The sequence below is a fragment of the Scomber japonicus genome, chromosome 22 (genome assembly GCF_027409825.1).
Source record: "Scomber japonicus isolate fScoJap1 chromosome 22, fScoJap1.pri, whole genome shotgun sequence".
NCBI lineage: Eukaryota > Metazoa > Chordata > Actinopteri > Scombriformes > Scombridae > Scomber > Scomber japonicus.
The window spans coordinates 2749917-2763899 of record NC_070599.1 but is presented as its reverse complement, the minus strand read 5'-3'; the positions used below and the strand labels follow the sequence as shown (position 1 = coordinate 2763899).

Sequence of the window (13983 nt, the reverse complement as noted above, 5' to 3'; positions counted from 1 at the left end):
TTGGGAAGAAATAACCCTGCCAAGAATAAGCAAACTATACATAATTCGTACTAGGGCTGTGCAATTAATTGAATTTTGATTACGATTTCGATTCTTGTGTCAAACGATCTCCAAATTAATAAAATCGAGTTGGAACGATTCTTTTGGCATTTTCCGTTGTCTGGGGTTTTCTGAAAGAGACGCGCATGCGCAATTCAGCCGCTACCCCAGAGCATTCAACGCAGCCCCGTGAACTGTGTGTGTGTGTGGTGACCTGCAGCAGCAGCATCTTAATAACCAGATAACAGCACGAGCGAGGTGGCAGAGGGAGGACAGCCCCGTTTGCTCGACAAAAAGGGTAAAACAAGTTCTCTTGTATGGCAGCACTTCGGATTCGAAGAATCCGACGAGGCACAGGCCCACATAATGTGCAAAATGTGCTACAAGGTGATATCTGCAAGATATTTTTGACTGACTGATTTTATTGCTCAATATCGCCGTGTATCTCGCTTCTTTCCCCCCGCCCTCCCCTCGCGTCTTTGTTGTCACTGTGTAGCCGCTCCACAGAGGGCACATGGCTAATTAATATGCACATGCTGACCATATATGGTTGTGTCCAGGCGGGAGCGCAGTATGAGGTGTGTTTGGCACCTGGCTAAGTAAACTCGTGAGAAGGGGTAAATTCACTAATAGATGAACCCTTTGGCTTTGTTTAGCTAATATATTGAAGCCACTGGGGTCTTCTATTATCAGATTTACCTCTCCCTCTAGGTTAAGTTTGTCACTTGACCACTTTTATGTAATACCTCTCTGGACTATTGTTTTTGTTGTTATTTGTGACAACCAGTCTTAAAATAACACCTGCAGGAGGTTACAGTTCCATCTCTCTACCACTAGGTACTTATACTATATTGACGGGGTTAGATAGAATAACATTACTGAAAAGAGATTAATACAGTTTTCTTTGACTAAAACTAGACTAAAATGCTCAGACTTTTCGTCGACTAAAACTTGACTAGACTAAAAGGAGTATGAACATGACTAAAACTAAAACGACCGCTTGACACAAAGACTAGACTAAAACTAAAAGTAAAATAGGTCGCCAAAAACAACACTAGTACCCACATCTTGCAAAATTGGCCAGGAAATATTTGTGTATTCCTGCCACAAGTTCCTCTTCGGAGCGAGTCTTTAGCACTAGTGGAAATATTGTTTCCTGCTTGCGCTCATCATTGAACAGCTGGATACATATTTTCTATTTTTTATTTGAACATTTTGTGTAGTTTAATCATTTTGAAAACTCTGTGATAGTAAGTTTTTTGCCGAAATGCCAAATAAATGCATTTTATTTTCAAATTCAAAAAGAATCGTTTGAAGAATCGTGATTTCAATCTTGACCAAAAAAATCGTGATTCTCATTTTTTCCAAAATCGAGCAGCCCTAATTCGTACCCAGTCTCTGCCCATTGGCAGTCTGCATAATGTAGCCAATGGATGTCGCAAGAGACGTCCAAACTCGTTCATTCATGAACGCCGCTCCCTGACTGTAACGTTATCTTATACTGCTACTCACTGGCACCTGAAAGTATCCACATAATATCCTTTGTATGATGTGCAAGCCAAATCTCAGTCCCTCCAGGATTTCGCAGGATTTTTTTCTGATTGTTGCCTAAAATGCCTGATTTTGCGGCAACATTTTTAAAAAATTGCGGTAAATGTTGCGATGTTTTAATCACTTTTGTTGCAATTAAATTGCGGGAGACAGTGAAAATTACACACACACCATCTCTGATCTCATTGCACATTCAACTTCATATTTTGAAGACAGTTTTCACACCGTTTAACATTTTATTTGACAATATTTATCTCTCTCACAGACACATGCACACACAACACATACACAGCCACACATACACAGCCACACATACACAGACAGAGACACACACAATATTGATCTCCCTCACAGACACATGCACACAACACAGACACATGCACACAACACAGACACACAGATACAGACACACAGAATTAGTTGAGTTTACCGTCGCAGCAGACGGTATTTTTTGCCGACCTCACTCCTCCTTTTTGCGGAAAAGTTGCGGTGATTGGACAAAATTGCAAGGCCCGCACATAATCGCGCGGATTGGTTGAATTTGCGTTAATTGTTGCGATCGCGACATCACGAATTCCTGGAGGGACTGAAATCTGACATAAGGTAGTTTAGTGTGAATACCAACTCTGGAAATCCAAATTGGTCTAAGTCACTACTATATAAACTTATATATCGACACGTTACATCATGCGGCGCCGTGGCTTAGTTGGTTAAAGCGCCTGTCTAGTAAACAGGAGATCCTGGGTTCGAATCCCAGCGGTGCCTTTTGTAATTGCACTACATTTCTGGGTTTTTTTTTGTTTGGTTTTGTCTTTGCTCTGCTCTGCTCGCACTGGTGTTAGTGTAATGTCACGTTACAATAATTGATCGTGGTCTTGTCCAGGACGCTTTTGTAATACACCACACAATTTTTCATAGAGTAACATGCACTTTTCAAGAGGAATTAAAAATGATGCACATTTACCTGCGCGTTTTTCGTTAGGGTTGTCACTATGGTTTGAGATTGCCGTTGCGTTTCCCAAAATACATCCATATATTGAAAAAGACATTCGCTGCGAGCAGGGTTCGAACCTGCGCGGGAAGATCCCATTGGATTTCAAGTCCAACGCCTTAACCACTCGGCCATCGCAGCCCATGAACCTTACGTCAGGAACGTTGCTATTTTGAAAATAATATAAACAGTTAAACTGTCCGTGCCAACTTTGTTGCTTTGATTTTAAAGGTTATCATACGAACGTTACTGTATCACGTTAACACCTACACAAAGAGTTCGTTTCAGAGTTCAGAGTTTCCAGTGTTGAGGGAATATTACTCTGTCGTCCTCCTTCCATACACGATCCACCATCCACAGGGTGGCGGCAGTTCATTGCAACATGTTTTAACCAAAGCAAAGCCTTGCCTGTAGAACGAGGCGCGTCTGATTAAATCACGCCCACTTCTGTATGACGTAACAACCAGTCCCAGAATGCATAGCGTCTTGGCTCAGAGTGGAGATACAATGTAGGGAAACAGTTGTAATTTTCGGGGCCAAATATGCACACTAATCACCACATTTTAGTCAATATAAATATATTATGATGCAGAGATACAGATAAGTCTATATTAATCTATAGGTATGTCAATAGGATTATTTTTGGGAGAAACGTGTCAGCACAGAGACCTGTCTGACACATTTCAAACAATGCATTCAATCTGAAGTAATCGGTTTTAATACTATATTGAACAAAATAACAATAATGAAATCTGTAAACCACCATATATTCTATTCCAATACGGTCAGATTTCATCCATTCACACAAATGCACCTTCAGCGATTGCTCAGCAGATGGCACTCATATCCTACAGATTGACTGAGGATTCCTTTTCATTCACATTTTAGATGTAATGTCAACACACACTCAGTAGATGTCAGTGCTGACACTATGAACCCTCACTGTAGACTGGCTGAAACATCTGATGACCCTGGTGTCCAGAACTGATGATGTGTCCCAAAAATAATTTCCTATAAGATCCAAAAATAAGATCCAAAAACTTACCTCCAAAACTATTCTTGTAGCCTAGACAAAGACTTCTTTGACTTCTTTTTGACCACACAATGAACTTTTACACTACATGTCACATTAAACCCATTAACACACATTCATACAGTGATGACAGGAGCTACCATACAGAGTGCCAACCTGCTCATCAGGAGGAAACTAACCATTCACACACATTCACACACTGTTGGTGCAGCCATCAGGAGCAAACAGGTGTTAAGTATCTTTCCCTGGACTGGAGGAGCAAGGAATCTAACCGCCAGTCTTCCAATTGTGAAAGATCTGCTCTACCTCCTGAGTAACAGCCACCACTTACAAGATACAGAACAATGAGAATAAATATTGGACTTGTCAGCTAATAATAACGTGTGTCAATATATGTGAAAAAATGCCATTTGCCCAATTCCACTAAAATTCTACCATTTACACAAACCAAATGTTAGGTATAGGACAGGTTATAGAGTGAAAACACAGCTTTTCCTCATTTCTGCTCTGACCACTGCACGGACAGAATCTCTCTGTCAGCCAGTTTAGACAATCTGGGTTTTTTCCCCGTTGTGCCTACCCCTCAAGAAGGCCCAGAGAGGTTGAAATGTTGCACTTGCACACATACCTACTTACCCCTTATTATGTACCCACTACCCCTACTAGACCAAAGTCCTTCTAAGGCTTATTATAATGTCTCTGACTAGACACACATTATTGAAATACAAAAAGTTAATCTTTTATTTTTCACATTTTTTTCTTTGATACATTTTACATGAATTATGAAAGCCTGAGTCTGTGTTTTTACTGCATCTCCTTCGTCATCCTCATCTCCCATGTCTCTATTGTTCTCTGGCAGCCACTCATCATCACTGTCGTCACTATACTGATCATCACTGGAGTCGGAGGGAATTTCCTGGACTATTCTATAGTCTTCCCTATTCAACTAATATGCATAAAAATGTATAATTAAGCATAAAATATGAATAATATGCATACAATGTATAACAACTAACACAAATATACCCCAAATGCACTGAATTGCAACCAAAATAGTCATTATAAAAGATGAATCAACCACATGACTTGTGTTAGAAATATACTTAGTAATGCATGACGTCCATTTTATTGGACACATGGTTAATCGCAATTTACAACTTATTTGAAATAAAATTTTAAAAAATATAAGAGTAATATTGTTCCTTAGATATTCCTGCATATCATCATATTTTTTTTTTACCTCTAGGGTTCTCCTGTTATAGAAGGATTGACAGGATATTCCAGCAGTGGTCAACAGGTGTGGCTGTCTGTCAGCCATCTTGGATTCAGAGGAGGTTCACTTGTAGTTACAACAACTAACCACTGAATAAACATCAATGGTTGGGGGCAGCAGAGAGCATTCTAACGGTTGATATGCAATTCTACCATAGAAACTATTGCATTTAGAAGAAAATGACTTTTAAACAGCTGTGCACTGCAGTGACCGCTATGCACCAGAGGGTTAAGTTCATTCAGAGGGACACAAACGATAATTTCAATCATGAGTATCTTATGATTATGGATAAACTGTAACATGCTATAGGACAAAACGTTGTCCTATGTTGTTGCTGTGGGTATACTGAATACTATGACCACCACAGAACAAGCTTAAGGAAAATTGGGACCAATCTTTCTGGGACTAAGGGAGAAGAGCCTACAGAGGACTAGCCACCTCCCTTCTCCCATTCAGTTGGGGGTAGGGTTCAGTTAACACATCACAACCCTAACCCATAACAAATATCATCATCGCCCTTTTACTTGTCTTATGGTCCTTTATGAAACTGAGGCTAACTGATAGCACTTATCAGATCAGCAGCCACTGTATCTAGGAGTTACCACAGCATTTATTATTTGTAAATGTTTCTCTCTTGTAGTGGCATGGAACCAACACAAATGTCACAAATGAGTTTCCTCTCTTCAGTATCTTTATGGGACCGGGAGTTCCACATAACTGACGCATGCACATAACTGACACATCTTAATGATATCTTTATATGATTAGAGTCCAGGAACCACCTAAAGAGCACCTAGGGATAAAGGTCATTTAAGTGTTTTATTTTTACTACTCTCACATGTCAAAACAAAACTGTTTTTATTGTGACAGCATTTATTGTGGTTTACTCATTTTGAAATAACATAGTATTCTTTATTACAGGGATATTCAATTAAAATTCACTGAGGTGAGGGTCCGGAACATCATAATGTCTGTGTTATTTTTTAGAGGCTTGAAGTAGCATTGTAGTTCCATTAGCACCTGTGTCTATAGTGGTTAGATTGTAAACTGTCAAATTAATACAGTGCAATTCTAGAATATGGCAACAACATTTAATAGTATCTACACTCAACTCATTCAAATAAATAATAAAATAAATAAAATAAGAATAAAAAAGAATAAGATAAATACATTTGCTTTTCTTATATGAAATAAAGATGGCATTTGAAAATAAAGTTGCATTCTTCCAGCACGCTGTCCTACTTCTTATCTGCCACCTCTCCTCTTTTCTCTGTGTGTATCTCACTGACAGTTGAGGCTCTCCACGGGTCCAAATGCAGATTTGATTGGCTGATTAGTGTCACATGAGAAGATTGGATATGCACGGTGGTCTGTGAGTTTCCGAGGGCCCCTCCACTTTTACCATAATAGCTGGAGAAGCTGCGCCTGTTAAAACAAAATTGATCAATCCTCAATATTTCAGCAGTTACAGGTCCGGGTCCAGATAGGACAGCATCTGCATCCAGATCAGGACCGCAGTCCACCTATGCTTTATTATTTTTAGTTGTCCAATACTTTACATGTAATCTAAACAGCCTGTCTGAGATTCATTGTAAAAAAAATCCAGTATTTATCAAAAGCGCTGGTGCTACTTGCTCAAACATAAGAAAGCACACAGTGTGAGTGCCTGCCATTCATTATGCCAATGTGACTCAAAGAAAGTCAAACCATCAGAAGGGGAGAAGAAATACAAAGAACATTCTTGCTGTAAGGAAGGTCTTTATTACACTCTCTTTATAGAACTCAGACTAAACAGTCATTAGAATTGAGTCCCCAGCCTGGATAACCAACTGGGCAATACAAGTAACTGTCGCAAGGCCCCTGCTCTTCAAGCCCTAGGTTTAATGGTTGATTTGAAATATGGCATTTTCCCATTGCTTTTGGGGTAGTAATGTTAAGCCATGCTAGGAGCACTCAAGTCAAGCGCCCCCTGTGAGTGCCGGTAAGTTAAAGTTGTTTACCCATTGGAGTTGTGCTGTTTGCAGAAACTGCAGTAAGAGGCTGTTGTCTACAGCTCTTCATCAAACATCTCACTGTGGCTGTTTCTGCTGGTACTATTCCTCCTACAGTTACTTTAAAATCATCTGCTAACAAATAGCTCCAAATATCATCTTGCTTTCAGATGTGACCCATTCAGAACAACTATAAACACATTCAATTTTTGATGTGGTCAGACAGTATGTCCTAACAACCAGTTCTGATTGACCATAATCTCTATAAACAGATATCTGAATATGAATGCAGAATCTTTAGGCAATGGGACTAAATTTTGGTACCAGAACTATTCTGATTTCTGTTTGTAGTCTGAGTAGTATTGCTCAATCCTGAGCCTAATACTCAATGAGAACTTGTCTGACCTGCTGAGACTGTGGACACAGCTCTCACTCTGGTTTTGGTAAAGTTGATTTTGTTTCCTCACAGAATATTATATCAGACTCTGCCAACACTGAATACAGGACAGTAGGGCCTTTTCTAGCTATTTCGGAGCCCTATGCAAAATCTTGTTTTCCAACTCCCGGCCCCAAACCCATTTTAAGCACTCATGAATACCCATTGAATCTGCAAATTCTACTTTTTACACATAAAAAAACAACTAATTTCAATTTAAGGAGCTTAGCTGCATTATTAACATCATCACCACCATCTTCAAAACTTTTGCTTTCTAGATTTTTTTAGAAGCAAATGGTACTTTTCCACTACACACTTCCAGCACTACCCGGCTCAACTCTGCTCGACTCGAGGAACGACTTCCAGGAACGACCTTTTCCGTTACAAAAAAGTACCTACTCAACGTGAGCGGGGTCGTCATAGCACGGCTCCACGAAACTGCTGTGACTCCGTTTTATACACGCCACAAACACATAAACAATGGAGGACATGGAGGCAATGGTGTACTTGCTGCTGTATGTGGCTTTCTGTCACACACAAAGCAAGAGAAGAGAAATGAATCACTGTAACGCTGTTGCCGATATTTAAAAATGCTGGGTTTGATTCTTTTGTGGGATGGCTCATGATTCTTCCAGCGACAACTCTTCTGTCCATTCACTGGCCGACAGTCTGTTGACGTCACATTTAGTATCGGCTCGGCTCGCTTGGAACCTCAGAGCAGGTACTACAGTACTACCAGGTACTATCCCTTGTGGAAACGCAAAAAAAACTGAGTCGAGTCAAGTCATGCTGGAACTGTGTAGTCTCAATCTCATGACTAATACTGATTATGACTAGATAGCTGATAATGCATGCAACAATTAATGAACACAAGTTAATTTGTAGGGAGGGGTTGAAGATAAGTAAATGGCTCAATCAGTGGCTAGAGGGTAGGTTAATATAAGCCTGTTATAGTTATATATCCTGTTGTCTTCCCGTTGACCATGCCACTTTTGTCCTCCTGGGTCAAAATTGACCCGTGGACAACAGGAGGATCTGTGTGTGTGTGTCCGCAATAATAAAACCAAAGGGATTGTAGGGCTAATATCACCACATAAAGAGATAAAAGAAAGGTGTCTTACCCTGGGTAGATTAATTACAAATGGTTTCCCATCTCTGTCAACGATGCACAAAAAACAATGAAAACAATAATCAAGCATAAATAGATGAAATTATAAACAATAAATAAAACAACATAAAGCAACAATTATAAAGTATTACAGAAATGCCTGTAGTGCACACCAACTGCTGTTGGTGTGAAAGCGCCCTAAGAGTAATGTGATTTCTAAAATGTAAAGCAGAGCCAGACCATGTAGGGATTTAGCTAGCTCGGCTAACTGGCTAACTGTAGACCAGGGGAAGGCAACCTTTTTGACATAGAGTGCCTGTCTTCTTGTTAATGAATGTGCCATAATCAACAATAAGTTAAAACCTTAAGTTAAATTATGATACGAAATACAAAAACATCCATATAGGCCACATGGAAGAACATTTTAAAGATATTTTTCCATTATTTACAACTAGGGTGACCATTTCCATAACACCAAAAAGGAAGACATTATGCGGCATATCAATAAATTACTACGGTGTACATAGGACTCTGGGATACTCTCATTTATAGTACAATTTTGAGTAGTTTAAATGTGATGTTTGTGTAGCTGAATAGGAAAAAATATTAATGAAAAGTCAAAAAGTGTTTGTTCACAGTATTTGTATTTATTCAATACATTGTGGTGTTCAAAAAGTGACCACTGAGATGAATCTTTTTAAGTGCAGAGTGCCACAAAGTGTAACATGTGTGGACTTAAATGTAAAAAAACAATTAACAGGTAACATACATAATCAAAAATGTTTATTAGAAAAGCCTAAATAACCTTTTATGTAAACACACATAGCCACAGTGTCTGTGTGTGTGCAGCAGACCTGTATTTAAGCAAACTCCACATTCACCCTCTGTAGCAGCTCAGGAGACAACAGCCCCTCTGTCATCATGGCCTCCAAGCCCCCACTGCCCCTGGGCCTGTTTATATCCTGCAGAGACTGGTACAAATAACAACATAGCAACAATATAGTTATCAACCTTTCAAAATCTGTATTGTTTTCAACCCAATAAATATAAATACTTCATGTAGCCCTGAGGCCTGTTTCAGAAAGGAGTTTTAGTGAAAACTCTGAGTTAGTTAACCTTGAGATGAGGGAAACTCTGGTTTTTCGGTTTCACAAAGCCAGTTCAGCTTAACTCTGAGTCAGTTACCCTGGCAACATACTCCGTGAACCTAACCTGCTCGCTGGCAGGTTTTCTTCAACTAACCCTGAGTTTCTCCTCCTTTTTAGCTGAAGCCTGCAGACTGAAGGAGGTGTCAGACATGGTGTGTCCTTTTCTTAAAGAGTCAGTTAATATTGAAGCACAAATCTCCGTCAGAGGGTGATCAGACCCTGCTAGGATGTTTTATCATTCTCTGATGTTCTGTTTGAGTGTTTCCATTTTTCTGTACAATCGATAATTTATCTGAACAATATTCTCAGCCCTCGTATCGTCTGTATGACACCACATGGACATGCTCTCAGTTCAGAATAAGTTCTCTGTTCAAGTTCATGTTTCCAAGGCAACTGTCTGTCGGGCTGTCACAAAGGCAATATTTGAAGGTGATTGATAGCCAAGTGGTTACTGCGCATGCTTCATAGTGACAGTGTTGCTGGTTCGATACCAGTGAGGAATTTTCTCTCTCTCTATACCAGCTACTGTTAAATTAAGGTGAAAGTGCCCAAATATAAAACTAAACTTGACTATTGCACTTAAACTTTTACACATTTGTGTTGTATGTATAAAGGCATGTAGGTGTTGCTTTCAAATAGACAATATTAAATACTGGCAGTGTTGGGATGGCTGAAAAATTGACTTTCTTTTTTTGCTTAGAAGATTTCATCAACTACTGAAATATATATCATTTAAATGCTGTTTAATGAACCAAAATTTCCTTCAATTAAATCAGGACAAAACTGAGGTCATTGTTTTTGGCAATAAAGAGAAGAGGATTGCTGTCAGTAAACATCTCGAGTCACTCTCTCTAAAAACTAGGGACCAAGTCCGAAACCTTGGCGTGCTGATTGACTCAGATCTGACTTTCAGCAGTCACATCAAATCAGTCACTAAAACAGCCTTCTATCAGCTTAAGAACATATCCAGAGTGAAGGGTTTTATGTCTCAAACAGACCAGGAGAAGTTGATTCATGCTTTCATCTCAAGTAGACTCGACTACTGTAACGGTCTTCTGACTGGACTCCCACAAAAAAGCATTAAACAGCTGCAGCTCATTCAGAACGCTCCAGTTTTAACCAGAACAAAGAGATCAGAGCACATTACTCCAGTTCTAAAGTCTTTACACTGGCTCCCAGTCAGCTATAGAATAGATTTTAAAGTTCTGCTACTGGTCTACAAATCACTGAATGGTTTAGGTCCAGAATACATGAATGACATGTTAGTAGAATATAAACCCAGTAGAGCTCTGAGATCTACTGACTCAGGTCAGATAGTTGAGCCCAGAGTTCAAACTAAACATGGTGAAGCAGCTTTTAGCTGTTATGCTGCACACAACTGGAACAAACTACCAGCAGAACTGAAATCAGCCCCAACAGTGAACACTTTTAAATCCAGGTTAAAAACATTTCTCTCCTCCTGTGCTTATGATTGAGCTCTTTTAAAGCACTTTATATTTTAAACTTTCTTTTGCACTCTATGTCCTTTTAATGATTTTAAAGCTAATTTCTTTCATTTGCACTCTTTGTCCTTTTAATGATTTTAAAGCTAATTTCTTTCATTTGCACTCTTTGTCCTTTTAATGATTTTAAAGCTAATTTATTATTTTATGCTGCAATCATTTTATTTATGTCTTTCTATTTTTCTGTACTTTGTTTTTATTATGGGGGGGGGGTGGGGGTGGGGGTTAATTGTATGTTTTACATGTTTTTCTGTTTTATGTAAAGCACATTGAATTGCCATTGTGTATGAAATGCGCTATATAAATAAAACTGCCTTGCCTTGCCTTGCCTTGTTTAATGAGGGCAGGCTAAACAACACCACAATTGCTTGTAATCAATACCTTACTTGTTTGAGCTATATTTTTATATTTCATATTCAGTTGCTGCCACGTAGGCCTACGTTGTGTACCTGTTGGGGTCTGCATGAATGTTAAATGTGCCACACACACACACACATACACAGAATATAAATGTTGAATAAGTCGACCACTTGAGACAAAATGTTTCTCTTTTTTTCATTAATACTCACTGTTGACTGTCTTTTCTTAAATATACTCATCGTCTGCATGTATTCATTAATATTTCTAACTCCTTTGGGGAGAAGTAGGAGGACTAAGCCCTTTGTTTCTCCTGTTGTCATGGTGAATCATGTTATCTGTGCTCCATTGATGAGGGCTTGGTATCTCCTCATGTACGAGCTTCACTCAGAGTTACTTTGACTCAGAGTTGATTGAACTAACTGTTAACACTTGTTCTGAAACTGAAAACTCTGAGTTTGACAGCTCAGAGTTGGTCAACCTAGAGTTAAGGTTTTAACTCAGAGTTAGTTAAACCTGCTTCCTGAAACAGGCCCCTGGTCGCCTGAGGCCTGTACTACGAAGCTGGATTTTCTCTTATGGAGGTAACTTCAGGGTTAACTCTGGGTTTTCCGTACTACGAAGCTGGTTCACTTCTTACCGGGGTAAATCACCATGGTAACTTATGCTGAACGGCTAACCTGCTCCGGAGCAGGTTATGTTCTGGATAAGAGATCAATGAGTATAAAAGCACCACCTCCTGACCAATCAGTTCTCTTAGAAAATGACCTGCCCATTCTTAAAAGATCCTGTCAACATTGGTGCGAGGATCGTGAGAGGAGCGCTTAGGAGAGAAAGAGTTTTTAGGGTTAGATGCAATTTTTTAATTGACCAAAATATATATTTAAAAAATAATCCTTGTGGCACATGAGGGATATTATTCTGTAGGTTATACAGTTGGTTCATTCACTCAAATGGTTAAAGCATAATAGTTTGTAACTAACAAACATTTCATTAACTAACTTAATGAAAGGAAGGGCACTGAGGAAGCACTCTGCCCTAAACGTCTGTGCAGTAATAAAGTGACATTGTGTGATCAGAGTGTCCGTTTATATCGTCCGATCAATTAATATTGTATGATCTCATGAATTTACACATTAACTGAGTCGGCAATTTTCTGCCAGCATTGCTTCCTGGCTTTTGCTGCAGCAACAGAGTTGCTTTTGGCCTGGATGATGTGTTTGAATTCTTCATATTGTTGAAGAATAATTGTCTGCTCCTCCATGGTAAAGTAGTCTGCTCTGCAGGGTTTCTCCATGTTTGTGATTGGTCAGACACTGCAAACACCTCCCCTTTATGTGAGCGCGCAGAGATCCAGATTGGAAAACCCTGGGTTCAATTACCGAGTTGATATCCAGCTTCGTAGTACCGCTTATCCTAGATTACGAATGTCTGGGTAAATCAACCCAGGTAACAGAGAGATATCCTGGGTATGTTAATCCAGCTTCGTAGTACAGGCCTCTGGTCACCCTATTTACAACGAGGGTTTAGGAATTATGTATGAATCCCATTTTCAAAACACTGCTTTAATAACTCATTTAAAACATATTGCATTGGGAGGAAATGTCAAAACGGAGACCACAGTGCATCACTGCATCAAACAAAAAATGTATATCAGAATGCTGCAGCGGTGCACTTTTACACGCTACGTTTCAACATGTGCTGCTGGTCAGTTTGGTCTGCAACAGTGGTGTCATTAGGCCTATTTTAGGGGGGCTTCAGTCCACTTAAAATATTCTCAAGCCCCCCTAAATAATTTTATGTTCATTTATTTAAAAAAAAAAAAAAAGTGCCCAAAAAATCAATATAATGTGGCCAGAATATGAGTTTAAATAAATAATCATATAACCAGTCATTATTAACTTAAATATTATGATAAATCTTAGATTCCCTTCACTTCATAGTGGAAGGTAGAGAGTCAGAGTCAGTGCGTTGTTATCTAATCCATTCCACTTGTTCATATAGAGCCCTCCCACATCACTGAAATCCTATGTGAAATCCACGTTTTCCTTGCAACCTAGCTTGTGTGCCAGCATGTGTGTTCCGGGAGCAGAGCACACAGCACACCGAACCGACTAGAGCAGCATTAAGAGAAGAACGTGAACAAGAATGAATTCGAAAGAGAGTAAGTATTCATCATTGCTGATAGTACTGTAAGTTTTTATAGTAACAATAAGTTAGCTCCAGCCTGTTATAGTTCTTCATGACCGGGTTGCTCAATATATATAACGGACATCCATAGGCTTGTCTTTAACTCCAAGAACGTTACTTTATTACCACACACTTGTAGCCTGCATTACATGCACACCGGTAGACCGGGAACTAGACACACCAGACATTGTATTGTTCCGCCTACACATCACTAACATCATCATGACAGTATAAGTGCGCGGCACTATATACTACATCCTCTTTTCTCAACATGAAAGCTACACTTCATTTATTGTAATAAACTACTGTTTATAACTGAACTGTGTGTCTTATTACTGCCACCACTGAACATATAGATATGCAA

At 39.3% G+C, this 13983-nt stretch overlaps 2 non-coding genes across 2 annotated transcripts; one reads left to right on the top strand and one right to left on the bottom strand.

The window, feature by feature from the left end:
• Positions 1 to 2281: 2281 nt before the first annotated feature.
• On the top strand, positions 2282 to 2355 carry trnat-agu (transfer RNA threonine (anticodon AGU)). Its single transcript has one exon. It is a non-coding gene; the product is annotated as a tRNA-Thr (tRNA).
• A 285-nt stretch (positions 2356 to 2640) lies between these two features.
• On the bottom strand, positions 2641 to 2722 carry trnas-uga (transfer RNA serine (anticodon UGA)). Its single transcript has one exon. It is a non-coding gene; the product is annotated as a tRNA-Ser (tRNA).
• Positions 2723 to 13983: the final 11261 nt, after the last annotated feature.